Source organism: Dipodomys spectabilis, unplaced genomic scaffold (assembly GCF_019054845.1).
Source record: "Dipodomys spectabilis isolate Male_0828 unplaced genomic scaffold, ASM1905484v1 ptg000094l, whole genome shotgun sequence".
NCBI classification, from domain to species: domain Eukaryota; kingdom Metazoa; phylum Chordata; class Mammalia; order Rodentia; family Heteromyidae; genus Dipodomys; species Dipodomys spectabilis.
Window position 1 is genome coordinate 18,796,862 of NW_024870771.1, and position 18,865 is coordinate 18,815,726.

The 18,865-nt window shown below is 35.8% G+C and overlaps 1 pseudogene; it reads right to left on the reverse strand.

Moving 5' to 3' along the window:
• Nucleotides 1-1,133: 1,133 nt before the first annotated feature.
• Nucleotides 1,134-1,590, reverse strand: LOC122112370 (annotated as a pseudogene).
• Between the last annotated feature and the right edge of the window lie 17,275 nt (nt 1,591-18,865).

An 18,865-nucleotide genomic window follows, 5' to 3' on the forward strand; every position in this document is an offset into this window, starting at 1 on the left:
GGTGATGTGCTGGGGATTACAGTTACATAGGTAAGGCAATAAGTATATTTGTTTTTGATCATTATTACCCCATTCCTCTTTATCTCCCACTTTCTTATTTTGAATATAGCATCCATAATTTAGAGACTCATGTGAAGCCTGGTAATGATTCCCAGAACAATTGTATCACATGCCACTTATTGCACTCAATTGCTCTAATTTTATACACATTTGCATGATTTCTTTTAGAAAATAGTTACAACTATTTTTAATTTTCCATTTATTTATTTATTTTTAAATAAAATGACTGTTGTATATGATTTTCTTATATTTCCTTGATCACTCAGTTTGCTGGAATGGATAAAAATAGTGAACCTCTTGATTTTAGATATCATTACTTTTCTGGCTTGGAAAGATTGTGTGTGTGTGTGTGTGTGTGTACGTATGTATGTGTGTGTGTGTGTGTGTGTGTGTTAAGTCATTTTGTCAGAGACAAAACATTACACTCTACCTAAATCAAAGCCCCTTTGACACTAATGTGTGTGTGTGTAAATGTTCAGATGCATGTTTTAAAAAGAGTGGAAAGACCCAACAATGACAATAAACCTGAGCTTCTTAAAGGCACTATGTGTTAACCAAGTCAAAGAGAAAAAGCCAACAGTATATGAGAAATGATTTTAAGACATTTTTATTCTCTTGTAATTCTAGTACTATTAGACTTTGTCTAGCAACTAGATATTTATGTATTTCCAAAAGGAGCAAAGGTCTTCCCTGGGGTTAATTACAAGAAAATAGAAGTGGTATCAGCCCTGATCTCACGCTGGTTGTCATTTCTCTACCACAAGCACAAAGCAAATTGGAGAGGACAAAGGGCCTCAGAATTGTGGTCAGAGCCAGAACTTCTTCAAATTAGACCTTCAGTTCCTAAGAAATGATGTTTTAGACAATTTTCCCATGAGTTTGAACTTTATAATAAACATCTCTTTTTTTTCTATCTGGAGAATATTAAAGGAGATCCTTTATTTGAAAGTCCAGTGTCATAGATCTCACATGTGATCACCCATGATGGTCACATGGAGGGGCCTTAGGAAGGACAGAGGTGAAAGCCCCTGACCCAGTGTTGAAAAGCTGAAAAAAATGTTCATTCATTGTTTTTTCACACAGTAGAGCTTTAATTTGGGCCCTGCCCCCATCCCTGCGAGGTCACAAGCCAAACCAGGAGGGGACGCCACCATGCCCGGGGTCACTGCTCTGCTTCTGGGACACAGACCCCTGGAGCCCTTCCTCGGCTGCCGGGCCCTGCTCCTTCTCGGGGAAACAGATCCAGGAATGTGAATGTCTGTCCGAGGGCCAGCTGCACATAGGCCACCTTGTAATGGGGTTTCTTGATCTCACGTTCCTGTAGACCCTCTTTCTGCTGGAGCCGTGCTGCACCCACATCCGTACGCAGCCACAGGCACGCTGTCAATGCACGGTGTCCTAGGGCTGGGCAGTACCAGGCCGGACTAGCTGGATGAAGAAGTTGGTTAGGAAGATGCGGAGCTAGGGTCTGCCCAGCTGGTACAGGGAGTACAGCACGTTTTGCACCGTGGAGCCTGCCAAAATGTTCATTCTTGAAAGGAATTTTCATTGTTGAGATGTAAACAATATAAAAATATATATGTTTAAATATAAACATATATGTGCATACATACACATAAATGCGTGAAATATGGATAGTCTATATGAGCTATGTTTATGTATATAACATATATGCACATATATGCATATAAATATGTATATGTATGCATATATATACATATACAATGCTGTATTTGTATGTATAACATATCCATGGATATGTTATATAGGTTATAAATGTTTTAATTGTTAGCCACTGGTGCCAGATTTGCTGCTTTATTTATTATTATTTTTTGAGGGGGTTACCAAAAATAATCTCAACATTAGGGCAGTTCACAGACATTGAGAGGAGAATGACAATATGTGTTTCGATATGACAGATTAAACACTCCAAACTCCTAAGCTTTGACAGCCCTTCCCTTAATGTAGTTTTCTACTTTGGGAAATGGAGAGCTGAGCCAGCTAAATTTATCTGGCAGTGTTCAAACCATACTCTGGATTGGCATATCAGTGGTAGAAGGCAAGTCTGCACAAATGTGCTTCAGGGAGACTTAGTGAAGTGAAGGTGCATCCTAAAAGTTATTGAGAGATGCTCTTTGAGACAAATATCACTAATTCAAATAGTTGCCGAGTGACTGGGTTAGCATGTGTGTGGAGTACAGGAAATGACACAGGAGATGGTTCCTGTTTCCTTTCATCCACAGGATTCTAGCAGAGTGCAATTGAAAAACTGGGACCCCAGTTTTATTGGGGTCCCTACAATGAATGGCCATATACGATTAAGAGAAAAGCGAATGGCTTTTTTTAAATCACATAAATATGAAGGTTAGTAGAACGAAGTCTGGGAGCCAGAAAGCTGACTTGGTAGTGTTTATTAACTGGGTTATCCTGTGCATTTCCCTAGACTCAACTCTGTCATCTGCAAAATGGGAACAGTGGCATTAAAAAATCGGAGTGGATATTTGGGAACTTAGAACCGGAGTATGTTTATAGTATATAAAAGTACTCAGTACATGTCAGTGATGATAATTATTTTGGGAATAGTACAACTCTGATCATCCAAGACTGAGAATATTACCAGTAATTTAGCACTTGCTATGCTAAATAGCTTATAACGCACAGCCAGCAGGACAAACCTGCTATCAGGAGCTGGGAAGGGGTTGACTTACCACCAGGCACACTTCCATCTGTTGCTGTTGATTAAACATGCCGTTGGAATTAAAGTTGTCACTCGCTAATTATAAAGCTGGCGATGGCTAATTCATGCGCCTTTGAAATCTACTCCCAGAGTAGCAGGTAAACACTATCGACAATTACAGCATCTCATTAATTCTGTAAAAAAGTGATAATATTAGTTTGAATTAGGTGCTTAATCGTCCCCTCTTCCAGAAAAAGCCAAAATTGTGTAGGGGTTACAAAGCTTCCTGTCAGCTACCAGATGTGAAATCGAAGGGCAAAGGGAAAAAAAATCCTTAAATTTGCAGCAGGGAGTTTTTCTTTGGCAAGTAAATGTTATGCTTGCTGAGCATAGTGTAATGGCTCAGATACTACTGCAAAAAATGGAAAAGTTTGGTTTGTTCCAGATTTTTCCAAGGAAGTGATTGCTCAGAGGGTCAAACAAATGGAGAAATCTTTTGAACCTTCATATTTACTATCACCATCCTGAATTTCACTAGGTTAATACCACACACACACACTGTTAGGAGAAATGCAGACTACTCAAGCCAAGTTCAGGGCATGTCTCATAGTCTGGGTGAAAAATGTCCTAATTACAACAGGAAAGGTAAAGAATTTCTGAGAACAGGTTTATAAAACTGTCTTGTTTTGCTTATATGTTGCTAATTATGCTTCTCTGGATGTTTTAAGACAGGGAGCATTTTGACAGTTTTTGAACAACAGACCACTTTTTTACATATACTCTTCTACAGTTACACCAGCAATTTGAGCATCTTCAAAGTTCGCGAGTGTTTCATATCCCTATTTTTGATAAAAAAAAAAAGAATATCCTTGAGTGCATTTAGTGTCACTAAACTTACATACATGGATGAATTAGCTAGAAAGGCTAAGCATAACTGTATCATATAAAATCAACCAAATTTTCTCATTGATCGTTTACTTTTTTTCTTCTTCTACTAGTCCTGTCCTTGAGGTCTTTTTGCTCAGTGCTAGCACTGAGCAAAGTAGTGCTAGCACTACTTGAACCATATATGTGGCTTTTTGATGGTTTATAATAAATGGACTTTCTGCCCAGGTTGGCTTTGAACTTTGATCCTCAGATCTCAGCCTCCTGAGTAGCCAAGATTACAGACATGAGCCATCAATGCCCAGCTGATCCTTTCATTTGAACAAATAATCGATGGAAAAATTTGATTGTAAGTGACCTAGTCAGTAGTATATCATTTTTTAATTTTATTTTATAAAGATTAATATCGGGTCTCATATCTAAAATATACTTGGAACTCAAAAAATTAAACCACCCAATAACAAATCCTCAAAGAAACAACTGCCCAATAAGTAAGTGGGCGAAAGACTTAAAGAGAAGCTTCTCTGAAGAAGAAAGAAGGATGGCCAATAGACACATGAAGAAATGTTCAACATCCCTAGCCATAAAAGAAATGCAAATCAAAACAACATTGAGATATCACCTCACTCCAGTTAGAACAGCAAAAATCAAGAACTCTAACAACAACAGATGCTGGAGGGAATGTGGACAGAAAGGAACCTTACTTCATTGTTGGTGGGAATGTAAACTTGTTCAACCACTTTGGAAAGCAGTATGGAGGTTCCTCAAAAGACTCCACATAGAGCTCCCCAATGACCCAGCAATCCCACTTTTGGGCATTTACCCAAATAATCACAAACAAGGCCACACTAAAGCTACCAGCACAACTATGTTTATTGCAGCATTATTTACCATAGCTAAGATATGGAACCAACCCAGATGCCCCTCAGTAGATGAATGGATCAAGAAGATGTGGTATATATGCACAATGGAATTCTATGCCTCCATCAGAAAGAATGACATTGCCCCATTTGTTAAGAAATGGAAAGGCTTGGAAAAAATTATATTAAGTGAAGTAAGCCAGGCCCAAAGAAACATAGGTCCCATGGTTTCCCTTATTTGCAATATCTAGTATAGGTATGAGTCAAGCGGAAAAAGTCAGAGAATGTGATGTTAGGAAAACGAACCCTCAAATATGTATTTTAATGTTTTTGTTTCTTTCATGCATGTGTTTCTAACGCATTTATAAGATTATTTCTTTGTTGCTTTGTATGTCCCTCCCCCACAGTGTAACCCCTGCTTTCACTATATTTGATGTCAGTATAACATGTGGAGGAGATGGGGACAAACAAGTCGTTTAAGGATTCAGGTGGACCTGTTGCAACAATGAGAAGTACAGAATGTCATGTCAAAACCAGCTTTACAATGTCGGTGGGGAGGGGAGGGGGGGTATGATTGGGTGGGGGGGAGGGGGGAGGCTGGGAAGGGAGGTGAAGGGTAAACAAAGGAGGAGGCTGCAATGCTTGGTAAGAAATGTATGCATTTTTCTGTCCATGTAATTGTAACCCCTCTGTACAGTATGTTCTCAAATAAAATAAAATAAAATTAAAAAAAAAGATTAATATCTTACTACCCATTAAAAGAGGAAAAGAGACTTTCATTTATTGATTACTGAGTATCATTCAGTCTTTTAATTTACATTATTTCATTTTATATTCATATGTTTATTTATATTTCCAATACAGTAAATTTAATTGTGATCAGTACTGAAGTTTGAACCTTGAAGTTTGAACTTTGAACTTTGAAGTTTTTTTGAAGTTTATTTTGTAAGTTTTTTTATTGCACAAATACTTACAGAGGGGTTACAGTTACATGAGCAAGGTAATGAGTACATTTCCTATTAAGCATCGTTGCTTCCTCCTTTGTTTTTCCCCTTCCATCCCTTCCCTCCCACCTCCACAACTATCCCCTCCCCTGAAGGTATAAAGTTCATTTTCATTTTCAACATAGAGTCTTCTACATCTCATTGGTACAATGGGCCAACCTGTATCCTTATTTAAGCATTTTGTTTTTTCCCTTCCCCTCCCCAAATTAGAGAAGTGTATATACAAGATGCAGGGCACCAACACCAAATACAATGAAAACAGGGGCTATACCATGGGGGAGGAACATAAAAAGAAACAAAAAATCACACAGTACATTATAAATACATTAGAAACAATAGCAAGAAAAAAATATTTGTGTCCCTATCTTGGGGTTCATTTTGCTTAACATCATCTTATATGGTCATATGTACATAGCTTTTAACCTTTTCTGCTTGTCCTAGACATATACTAGTTATTGCAAATAAGGGAAAATATGGGAGCTATGTTTCTTTGGGCCTAGCTTACTTCACTTAATATAATTTTTCCAAGTCTTTCCATTTCCTAACAAATGGGGCAATGTCATTCTTTCTGATGGAGGCATAGAAATCCATTGTGTGTGTGTGTGTGTGTGTATATATATATACATATATATATATCCCACATTTTCTTGATCCATTCATCTACTGAGGGGCAACTGGGTTGGTTCCATATCTTAGCTATGGTAAATAATGCTGTGATAAACATAGTTGTGCTGGTAGCCTTAGTATGGCTTTGTTTGATTTCATTTGGGTAAATCTTAAAAGTGGGATTGCTGGTGGGAGTTTAAACTTGTTCAACCACTTTGGTAAGCAGTATGGAGGTTCCTCAAAAGACTCAACTTTGACATTTTGTACTTGCGTTTCTTTTCTTTTCTTTCCTTTTTTTTAAATAGTCTTATTCCTTCACCAAAACCACCTTCAGAACAGGATCTTCTGACCTCCATCTCCCCAAATAACTGTGATTGTATGTCCCCCATGGTATAACCCCTGTTTTCACTGTATTTGATGTCAGTGCCCTGAACCTTGTATATACACTTCTCTAATTTGGGGAGGGGAAGGGAAAAAACAAAATGCTTAAATAGGGATACAGGTTGATCCATTGTAACATGAACTGCACAAGACACTATGTTGAAAAACGAACCTTACAATTTAGGTGGGGAGAGGGAACATTGTAGTTGTGGAAGTGGGAAGGAAAGGATGGTAGGGGAAAAACAAAAGAGGAGGCAGCAATGCTTGATAGGAAATGTACTCATTGCCTTGCTCATGTAACTGTAACCCGTCTGTACAGTATTTTTACAATAAAAAAGTATTAAAAGAAAAAAAGAATAAAATATATACCTTTTTTTGTTTCTTGAGATCTTACTAACTTTTTGCTCAATACCTTGAGTCCTACTTTAAAGAAGAGAGTCTTAGGAAGCAATCACAGAAAGGAAAGTCAGCTCCAAAATGAGAAACCTTCTACTCTGTATTGTTACTTCAGATCTCCATTGCTGAAGCCTATCAACAGAGAAAGAAACTGTAAGGACAAGTAAGAAAATAAAGTAAATAGAAATAGGAGATTCCAGACAAACTTGATTGGTGGTCAAAATCAGATACTTCAAGTTTTCCTTTTGGTTGTTTTTATCATTATCAAATTTTTAATATAGGTAATAAGTATGTTCATGCATTTTTTTCTTTTCTGGATTAGGTGACAATGAAAGAATGAAAATAATTAATGTGATTTAAAACAATTTTCTAAAATTTAAAATGTAATACAATACAGTATCAGTCTGAACTCAATACTTTGTCAATAAAATGAGGAAATTCATACAATGATTTCTAATGTAGCCTAATATCTTCCCAAGTAATTACAATTTATATAACTATCAAATATGACCTATGAGAAAGCATTACTTAAAATTAAAGTTTAACCCATTGGTGTTGACTATTGTGTTTCCTAAATTGCTTACTCAGATATTTCTTTGATCTGCAGACTTTCTTCTCTGGGCCTTCCTTAGCATTAAAGTCAATCAATTTACTTCAAAAATACTTTCGCTTGAATCTGACACTAAAGTTCCATAATGATTATTTGGCTCTTACATTGATGAATGATATTCAACTGGATCAGTGCACACTGTATGCCTGTGTGGAAATATCACATTAGACCATATTAATATGTATAAGTAATACAATGAAGGAGTAAAAACAAAGAAATCCTAGGTAATCATTGGAAAAGCCTATCCTGGCTTCTCTAAACTTATATCTCAGTCCAGCAATTAGAGGTGCTTTTCCATCCAAGACTACTTGTGATGAAGGGGACAGTCAGAGGCAGCCAAATCCTGCAAGAGAGCTTAAAGAAACATCAATTATAAAGCACAAGATGAATCTGAAGTGTTGTATCAATAGCATTTTGGTTGATGTCTTAGTGAAAATTAATCTATCAAACTGTCAGGAACTTCACCGAATTCCTCGGCTTCATGAATAATATATTTTCTGAAAGATAGGGGAATAAGCAGCAATAATAAGGTTAAGTTAAAATAATAAAAATAATTAAAAAGAACTATCTATTTTTAGAAAAGTTTTTAGTTACAATACAGTTTATTATTATGTTGATGCACCTAACACTGATATTACCAATGTTTAACACTTACATACTGGATTCACATGACCTCTGTGTTCATAGACTATTGATTTTTTAAAAAATTCACCGTACTTGGAAACACTAGAATGATTCCTTGTTCATTATAGTGTTTAGTGAGTATCACTGTTGAATTGGTTCACTCTTTGTCTCACCATTTCACTGATTCCTCTTCCTTTCACCAAATCAGATAAACTCGTGTACAAGAAAAAGGGTGCAGAAAAAAAACAGTGACATCATGAATAAACCAAAGGAGAAAAAATAAAGAAATAAAGACATAACAGCAAACAGTACGAAAAAAACCCTCTTGTTTTCATTTCTTGGAGTTCATTTCAATAAACATCAATTTAAATGGTCGTATGGATATAACTATTGAGCCATTGTGATCCTCACCTAAGAATCTTCCATTGGTCTCAGTGTGTGAATGCTTAGAGTGCTATTTAATTAATCATGTTCAAGTCTAAGTATCTGTCTTTTAACTTGTAGATTTATACATATATTCTAGTTATTACAAATGAGGGATGAATGAAATAATTAACATGATTTAAAGAATGAAAATAATTAACATGATTTAAAACAATTTTCTAAAATTTAAAATGTAATACAATACAGTATCAGTCTGAACTCAATACTTAGTCAATAAAATGAGGAAATTCATACAAGGATTTCTAATGTAGCCTAATATCTTCCCAATTAATTACAATTTATATAACTATCAAATATGACCTATGAGAAAGTATTACATAAAATTAAAGTTTAACTCATTGGTATTGACTATTGTGTTTCCTAAATTGCTTACTCAGATATTTCTTTGATCTGCAGACTTTCTTCTCTGGGCCTTCCTTAGCAGCCTATGTTTGGAGAGTGATTCAAGGCTATTATACCAGGCAGAAAAATTTGCTAGTGTTCAATCTTAAATGAAGCAAAAAACTAGAGGCCTAGAGGTATGATTCAAATGGCAGAACACCAGCAGCGCAAATGTGAGGCCTTGCATTCAAATGCCAGTACTGCCAAGGGAAAGGAAAAGTAATTTTTATAATTTGCAAGTATGTTCATATCCATTTATTTTGAAGCAAAATATGAGGCCAATAGTTTTAGTTAAAGTAGTTTTTAAAACATAAACATGATGAGATAAATATTTGGTTATTTTTGGATTAACAGTCTGGCACCACAGCGAGAAATACAGATTTTAATGGTTAGCCAAACTGAAATTTAGATTTTTCAATACTTTCAATAATTGCAGAATGTAACTCCTGAAGGCCACCTAATATATTGCTCAAGCTACACATGGTTTTGAATGTTGGTTCCTGGAGCCACCATGTGGGATGTGGGGGTTTACAATAGTACCTGTGGAGGTGGTAGATCTTGGGGTTTCACCTCTTCATGAGTTTGTTCCAGTGGCACATTTTCAAAGAAGAATGAGAGGGCCTTTTGAGGACCACACCTTGGGCTCAATGAATAGATTGTGATCTTTTACAAAACTTGTGTTGCCTCTTCTTGTCTGTCTTTCTTTTCTTTCTTCTTTTTTATTGCCTGTTATAATGTTGCCTTCAGAACTCAGCCATAGAAATGTTATCATGAAGGAAGTGTGTTCTGTCTTCACAGCCTCCTTTTTAGACCTCATAATTACTAACTAAACACTTCAGCTAGTCACATTGATAAGAGGACTGAAGGGAACTAGAAAAATATTGTGATCCTCTGCAGGATGTAGACAAATTTTCATCCTATGTCATCCGATAGTACCTCCTCTTAGATTTAGTGTTTTTGGAATAATATTTTCTATACAATGTGTGGGGTTGGGATGGAATAAAAAACATCACAGGGGCTAGGTGCTAAGTTTGTGCTTGATCACCCAATTATATCCCAAGCTGAAAGTTAAATTTTATTTGTCTACCCCTTCCAAAATGGAAAGAGATCAATGACTTTCTAAATGTCCCAGCAGATGCTCTCTTTAGACTTAAAATACCTATGAATCCAGCAGCTTAGAGAGAATATCATCTATATTTCAAGTCTGAAGTTCTATGTGTTCATGTAAATATCTTCTGGTCACTTCAGTTACTTTGTTGACATCATTTAAATGCCCTCTGCCTTATGTTTGAAAACTTGCTACAATAATTTTAAGATGGAAATGATTATGTGTAACATTTGTAGTCTTTCTGAACCAAGACATTAATTTTAGCTTTTGAGTAGCACAAGTTGATTATAGTGGACACAAGCCCCCATTTACCTCCTTTTAATTTTGAAATGATTGTAATTAATAAAAAATGCTCACTATTACATTAGAAAATATATGTATATTCATAGAAGCAGAAAGTCTAGTATTTTCCAAGTAAGGAGGGATAATGGAAGATATGGATCAAGGGGCACAAAGTCTCATTTAAACAGGAAGAGAGCATTCAGCAATCTAGTTTACAGAGGTATCCTTGTAATTAATAGCAATAAATTATGTATATATATATATATATATATATATATATATATATATATATATATACTGTGAAGTTGCTGAGAGTAGATTTTAAATGTTCTCATCAAAAACAGACACTAATTAGTTTCATTTAACCATTCAACAATGTATATATTAAAGTAATTCTGTGCACCATAAATGTGTATAATTTATTTGTGTTAATTAACAATTAAATTAGCTAAACAAAACTAAACAAATGAGTGGGGTGATGGATGGTTGGTTTGTGAAAGAGATTAGCATTCTAATATTCAGTGGGAGTTTTATTTTCGTAGCAAAGTCACTGCATGTATTTAAAAAACATCTGCAGCTTTAGAACTTTTCTTTTGGAAAAAATGCATGTGTATATCTATGTGTTGACTAAGCTTACAAATAATTTTAAAATGTCATATTTGCCTGTAAAAGTTTGTAATTCTAGTTATTTGGGAGCCAGAAATTGGAAGATGAAAGTGTAAGGTCAGCCTGGTCATAAAATTCATGATATGCCATCTCAACAAATGACAGTGCAGTGATCACACTTGTTATCCTCACAATGGGAAAAGCACAATGTTTGGGTGAAGCCCAAGCATAGCTAATGCCTCTCATCTCCAACAACATGCTGAAGCACAGGTCAGAGGATTATGGCCTAGGCTGGCCTTGAGATCAAGCAGACACCACCTTAATTAACTAACACAAAAGGGGCTGGAGGCATTGCTCAAGTTGTAGAGCACCGCCTTAACACATGAGACACCCTGAGTGTAATCCTTAATACTATCAAATAAAGAGACATTTTTTTTTATTGTAGTGCTTCCTCAGCATTGAAAGTACTAACGTTTACACAGATAAAAAATGCTCATGAAATATTAGCACAGCTTATACAGAAAGAATCTTACAGGTGAGTTTCAGCCAATTGCTCTTCTTCTTTTGGTCTTGTAATAAAAAAAAATAAAGGGAAGTTTTATTATGTCATTATTGATAGTCTAAGAAATAAACATATCTAACAATGTCAAAAATTACTATCTACTTGTAAAGTTTTAATTTGTATGGCATGTTTTTTTTTCTTTTTGGGTCCGGTCATGGGGCCTGAACTCTGGGCCTGGGTGCTGTCCCTCAGCTCTTCAGCTCAAGGCTAGCACTCTACCACTTGAGCCACAGTGCCACTTCTGGCTTTTTTCTTTTTGCTTATGAGGTGCTGGGGAATTGAACCCAGGGCCTCAGGCATGCAAGGCAAGTGCTCTACCACTGAGCCACATTCCCAGCCCTGTATGGCATGTTTTTTTTAAACTAAATATTATGTGCTAATGCCATAAAGAGCTGATGTGTACAAATGACATGAAAGAGATACATTAAAATGCAAATGATGCGTGTCAATTTTTGTCCCTCAGTGAATTTAAGAAGTAGTGATTTATGAATTTTATTCTAGAGAACTCTTAAAGGTTCTTAAATTATTCTCAGAAAAGAAAAGAGAAGAGAAGAGAAGAAAGGAAAAGCAAAGAAACACATAGGTGATATGGTTTGGTTGTTCAATTTCCCCCAAAGCTATTTAGTAAAGTTTGGGTCCCCTGGATGGCATTGCTAAGAGGCACTAACACCTTAGGACATATGACATAATGTGAGGCCCTTAAGTCATTGAGAGGGTCCAGCAAAGCATGATGGGATTCTCCACATTCTTTACTCTCTTTGCTTCCTGAGATGCACATCTACCATGACCTTAGTTTTGGAACCTTATAGCTATTAATTTCTTCTTCTTGTTGATCCATTGCTTGCTTCCAAGTGAGTTGGTTAATATCCACATACTTGTGAATTTTTCAGTTTTCTTTCTGTTATAATTTCTAACTACATTTAACTCTCATATGAAAATCTACAGGGCATAATTTTTACTGTATATTGACTTCCTTTGTGGGATAAAAGATGATTTATCCTGGAAGATATTTCAGGTACACTACAAAGAAATGAATGCATTCTTTCTTTCTTTTCTCTTTTTTTTCCCCAGTTATGGGGCTTGAACTCTGGGCCTGGGCACTGTCTCCCTGAGCTCTTCAGCTCAAGGCTAGTGTTCTGCCATTTGCACCACAGTGCCACTTCCAGTTTTTTCTGCTTATGTGGTGCTGAGGTCGAACCCAGGGCCTCATGCATGCAAGGCAAACACTCTAACACAGAGCCACCTTCCCTGCCCCAGTAAGTAGTATTTCTTTGATGTGATTGGTTTTTATAGTGTTTTTCTAGTTCTCTCTCTCTCTCTCTTAATTTCCTAACAGATTTTTCTGTCCATTTAAGAAAGTGTAGCACTAGAAACTCCAAGAAATACTTAAAACTATTTATTTTAGGTGTGCATATAACTATAATCTTTAGATATTCTTGAAAAAAATGGCCTTTTGTCAATATTGCTTTCCTCCTTTCCCTCCTACCACACTTTTTATTTCAAATCTGAATCAATTTAAATTAATATATCTCCTCTAGTCTTTTGTTGATCAGTATGTGCATGAAATAATTGTTTTTAATCTTTGCAACATATTTATATAATGCAATTTAAAGTAATTCTTGCAGATAGCATGTAATGTGGTCAAATTATTTTCTTTTTTATTCTAGTCTGGCAATCTCAGTTTCTTGCTTGTTGATTTTAATCCATTTACATTTAAATTAATTACTTGTAAGAATAGATTTAATGCTGATTATTTGTTTTATGTTTTCTATGTATTAAGTACATTTCTACTACCCTCTTTAATTTCTAATTATTTGATATGTGTTATTTTTATGTCTTTCTTAAAAATTACAGTATACATATTGTATGTATTATTAGGAGTTTTCACTGAATCTAAATTTATAATAAGGCAATTTGAATTGACACTATATTTTGACACCATTCATGGTTCTTTATGCACAGTTCTATCTCCCTTTATGTTGTTATTATCAGAATTAGCATCTTCATACATCAGATACTCATTAATATACACAATGTATACACAACATTTGTGGACTACGGTATTTCCTGATTTACTTTACAAATTTTAACAATAGGGTACTACCACTTACATACAAGAAAGAAGCAGAGCCAGGAGACAGTGGTTCACTCTAATACTAGCTACTCAGGAGGCTGAGATCTGAGTATCTCAGTTCAAACCAGCCCAGGAAGGAAAGTCTGTGAGACTCTTGTCTCCAATAAGCTCCTCAGAAAGTGCTGGAGGTGGTGCTGTGGCTCAAGTGGTAGTGCCAACCTTAAGTGAAAAAAGAAAGAAAGAAAGAAAGAAAGAAGCAGAAAAGTAAAAGAAAAACCTTAGCTGCACCACAGGCATTTGGAGTGTGTGGAGTGAAGTACACATACTGTCCACACAATTTATGCTATATTTTGTCCAGACACTGAGGGTTCTATGAACATTCCAGAAATCTGAGTGAAGCTGTATTAGCAGAGCTCTGCCTCTGAATTACATGCCATCCAGCTAAGGCATGGGAGAAGAAATAAACTATTTCTTCTTTTCAAATTTGTGACCTACACAATAAATGAGTATCATAGAAAGTGGTTAATTTATGCCATTAAATTGGGGCGGTTACTGACTCAGCAGTAGGAAAGCAGAACCATAGTGTAGAATAAGTCCATCACCTCATAGAGCATGAAGAGATATTGAGTATAAGGATTCTGGAACTACAATTAAGAAATATTGAATTCTCGGAGCTGGGAAGGTGGCTCAGTGGTAGAGCACTTGCCTTGCATGCCTGAGGCCCTGGGTTCGATTCCTCAGCACCACATAAGCAAAAAGAAAAAAGCCGGAAGTGGCGCTGTGGCTCATGTGGTAGAGTGCTAGCCTTGAGCTGAAGAGCTGAGGGACAGCACCCAGGCCCAGAGTTCAGGCCCCACGACCGGACCCAAAAAAAAAAAAATATTGAATTCTCAAACTGTCCTCAGATAGCATCCCTCAAAAGGATTTGTTGCCAGGCTCTAGTGGCTCATACCTGTAATCCTTGCTACTCAGGAGGTTGAGATCTGAAGCTCATGGTTTGAAGCCAGCCTGGGCAGAAAAGCCAATGATATTCATCTCCAATTAGCCAACAGAAAACCAGAAGTGGCTTTGTGGCTCAAAGTGGTAGAGTGCTAGCCTTGAGCAAAAATGCTCAAGGACAGCAACCAGACTCTGAGTTCAAACTGGGGCTTGAGTGGCCCCACCCCCCAAAAGTGTTTGTCTACATGAATTCTACTTAAGTTAAAAGTGATTCAATTCATGCCCAAATACCAGGTAGGAAACAGGAATCCTACTTTTAACCACCCTTGTTGATACCTCCCACAAGAGCTAGCTTACTATAATTCTTGTCTCTTTTATAAAATAATTTTTTGTTTTTATACTTCATTTGTTTTTTAATAAGTTTTTTATTGTGAAAATACTGTACAGAGGGGTTACAGTTACATGAGCAAGGTAATGAGTACATTTCTTATCAAGCATTGTTGCTTCCTCCTTTGTTTTTCCCCTACCATTCCTTCCCTCCCACATCCTCAACTACCTTACCCCCTCTCCTACCCCTGCCTAAATTGTAAAGTTCGTTTTTCAACATAGCATCTTGTACATCTCATTGTTGCAATGGGTCCACCTGATCTTGTACTTCTCATTGTTGCAATGGGTCCACCTGTATCCCTATTTAAATAATTTGCTTTTTTACTTCCCCACCCCAAATTATACCAACATCAAATACAGTGAAAACAGGGGTTATATACCGTGGGGGAAGGACATACAAAGCAACAAAAACTCACATGGTACCTTATAAATATATTAGAAAAAGTAGCAAGAAAGCAAAAACCACTTGTGTCCCTATCTTGGAGTTCATTTTGCTTAACATCATCTTACCTGATCTTTTCTGCTTCTCCCAAACATATAGTAGTTATTGCAAATAAGGGAAATCAAGGGACCTATGTTTGTTTGGGCCTGGCTTACTTCACTTAATATAATTTTTTCCAAGTCTTTCCATTTCCTAACAAATGAGGTGATGTCATTCTTTCTGATGGAGGCATTGTATATATATATATGTACATACATATATATATCATATTTTCTTGATCCATTGATCTACTAAGGGACATCTGTGTTGGTTCCATATCTTAGCTATGGTAAATAATGCTGCATTGAAAACCCAGAAATAAACCCATAACCCTATAGCCACCTAAACTTCGATAAGGGAGCAAAAATATAGAAGGAAAAAAGACAGCCTTTTCAGTAAATGGTGCTGGCAAAATTGGTTAATCACCTGCAGAAAACTAAAGGTAGATCCTTAAATATCACCCTGCACCAGAATCAACTCCAAATGGACCAAAGACCTCAGAGTCAAAGCAGACACCCTGAAAACATTACAGGATGGAATAGGAGAAACCCTAGGTCTCCTTGGCACAGGCCCAAATTTTCTTAATAGAGACCCAGAAACACAACAAATCAAAGAAAGTTTGGACAAATGGGATTGCATGAAACTGCAGAGCTTCTACATGGCATAGAACATAGCTAGAAAAATCAGTAGAAAGCCCATGGTTGGGAGATCTTCACTAGCCATATAACAGATAAGGGTCTCATATCTAAAATATACTTGGAACTCAAAAAATTAAATTCCCCAACAGCAAATCCTCAAAGAAACAACTGCCCAATAAATAAGTGGGCTAAAGTCTTAAAGAGAGACTTCTCTGAAGATGAAATAAGAATGACCAATAGACATGAAAAAATGCTCAACCTGTCTAGCTATAAAAGAAATGCAAATCAGAACAACAGTAAGATACCACCTCATCCAAGTTGGAATGTCTATAATCAAGAACTCTAATAACAACAGATGCTGGAGGCGATGTGGACAGAAGGGAACCCCACTGCATTGCTGGTGGGAGCGTAAACTTGTTCAACCACTTTGGAAAGTAGTATGGGGGTTCCTCAAAAGACTCTACATAGAGCTCCCCTATGACCCAGCAATCCCACTTTTGGGCATTTACCAGAATGATCACAAACAAGACCATACTAAAGCTACCATCACAACTGTGTTTATTGCAACATTAAAATAAAATTTATCAACCAAATAATCCATAGTTTTATAAAAGAATTATCACAGTAGCATTTGTAACACAGAAGCATTTAACAGGAAGTCTATCATGTTGAAAAGAAAAAGAAATGATACTGTCATTAGAAATGATTGTGTATTTTACATCTTAGAAGTACATCTATCATGGAAATATAGTGAATAATTATGTTTGGGTTTTAAAAGAAATGCTAGCTCATTTTTAGAAAGTATGTTTTGCTCATTTTAGACCTCTTTCCAAGAAAGAAAAGATTATCATGATAATTTTATGCCTTCTAACTACTTATCTTTCTTTCAGAGTATAATTACAATATAAGAAGTCTACCAGAAAAATTTGCTAGAAATCTTTAATCATAGACTCTACTCTAGAGTAAGGAAGAATATAATTTTTATTAGGTCTGAACTTTTATATTCCTGTTACCATTTAATGTGGACCTAAGAACTAGGATCTAGATAAGTTTGAAATATATGGTTTGTTAAAGTTCACTTGGATATTTACAGTGAAAGGAGCCCTCAAGGAAATAGCCATAAGTAATTGAGTCAAGAACATTGCCTATAGTATTCCTCTAAGAAATAGGATCATGGGAGATAAAAGATATCCATTAAGGAGTGTCTTTTTATTGCTTATTTTATATTTCCTAGGTGACTTACTGTGGAACTGGGAAGGAAATAAAATGTATCCATGTATACTTAGGCCTTTTAGAAACTTTCAGTTTCACTAGTGAAGAAAAGACAGATGAAGCACTTAAAATAAATTCAAACACAGCACTGGAGTAAGAGATGCTGCAGGCATGATGTTCAAACCATTGGAAGTAGGAATTCACCAAGTAGGATTTTATAGGAGAGGATGAATTACATACTTATTTTAAGGAAAGAGGCACATTTTATAATAAGGACTTGAGTATCATATATTGTTGAAAATATATGCAGGTAAATTATGGCTAGTTTATGATTATATTATCATATGAGTTAACTGCTGTAACCATAGATTGGATTCATGAGTGAAATAATAGAAGTATATAAGATATAGGAAGGGAGGGAAGAGAAAGTATACTAAGTTATATTTAGTAAAAAAAAAAAAGTCAGTATGATGTTCTATTACATTCTATGATGACTGCAGGTAATGATAATGTATGTTTTTTAAAATGATATTTTTTAAAAAATGGTTGAATAAAGGAGTTTGAATGCTTTCACACAAAGAAATAATATTGTTTTGAAGATATAGATGTGTTTATTTTGACTTAAATATTATACAATGTACACAAGTATTGATACATAAAAAGTTATCCCATAAATGTCTGTTTTATGAGTCAGTTAAAAATTAATTTAAAGATGAACATCATTTATGCAAAAAGTCTTACGCAGAAGAAAGCCATTCGCATCCACTATACTTCTGAGATATTCTAAATGCATGCACACACATACCCACATTAGACTTTTATTATATTGAAATAATCTATTTTTGAGTCATTCTCTTTCACTGTACCATGCAGTTTTAAGTTGAGATCTGTAAGTGATTCATGTTTGTGTGTTTACTGCTTTCCGTAAGACATAACAACTTACAATTTACAAAATGAAGCTCAAGAGGTGAAATAAATCACCAGCAATTTTTTGTTTAGTTTTGACAGAATGAGAATTTCAATTCAAGGTATTTGGGACACTAATATGAGCATTAGATTTTTGCACTAAAATTCACTGTTGTCCCTAACATGTAATAAGATAAATATGTCTTCTTGAAATTTGCAATCTTGTACCTCTTGCCTAGAGACTACTAATGTCTGATGTACTTGTCTGGGACACAACAAAAAGATAAAAGCCTGGAAGGAACACATGAGGAAAGCTATAGGTGATTGAAAATATAATATGCCATCAAAGAGAAGCACCCAACAGTATTTCATCACCTTGCAAAGAGAGTTAACTGAAATGAACTATAGAAATTATAGAAGACTAAAATCACAATCCACTCCTAACAAAGTGGTAGGATAGCCCATGGAACACATCTGTTTCTGTGAATGAGTACATATGGATAGTTGTGTTTAGAGACATTACTGGCCAAAAAGATGTTATTTTTTAGAAATACGAAAATATTTGAGTCGACCATTGGTCAGAATATCTTTCTTTCCAGATCATTGAGAACATAGCAATTGGACTGTGTTCCTTGCTGTTTGGGTAATGTCTTCAAGTGTCACCACCTCGGGCATCTGCCTTATTTTGTGGGGAGTTTCGTGCTGCTTCTAGGAGCCAAATAATTAATAGTATGGAAGCAAG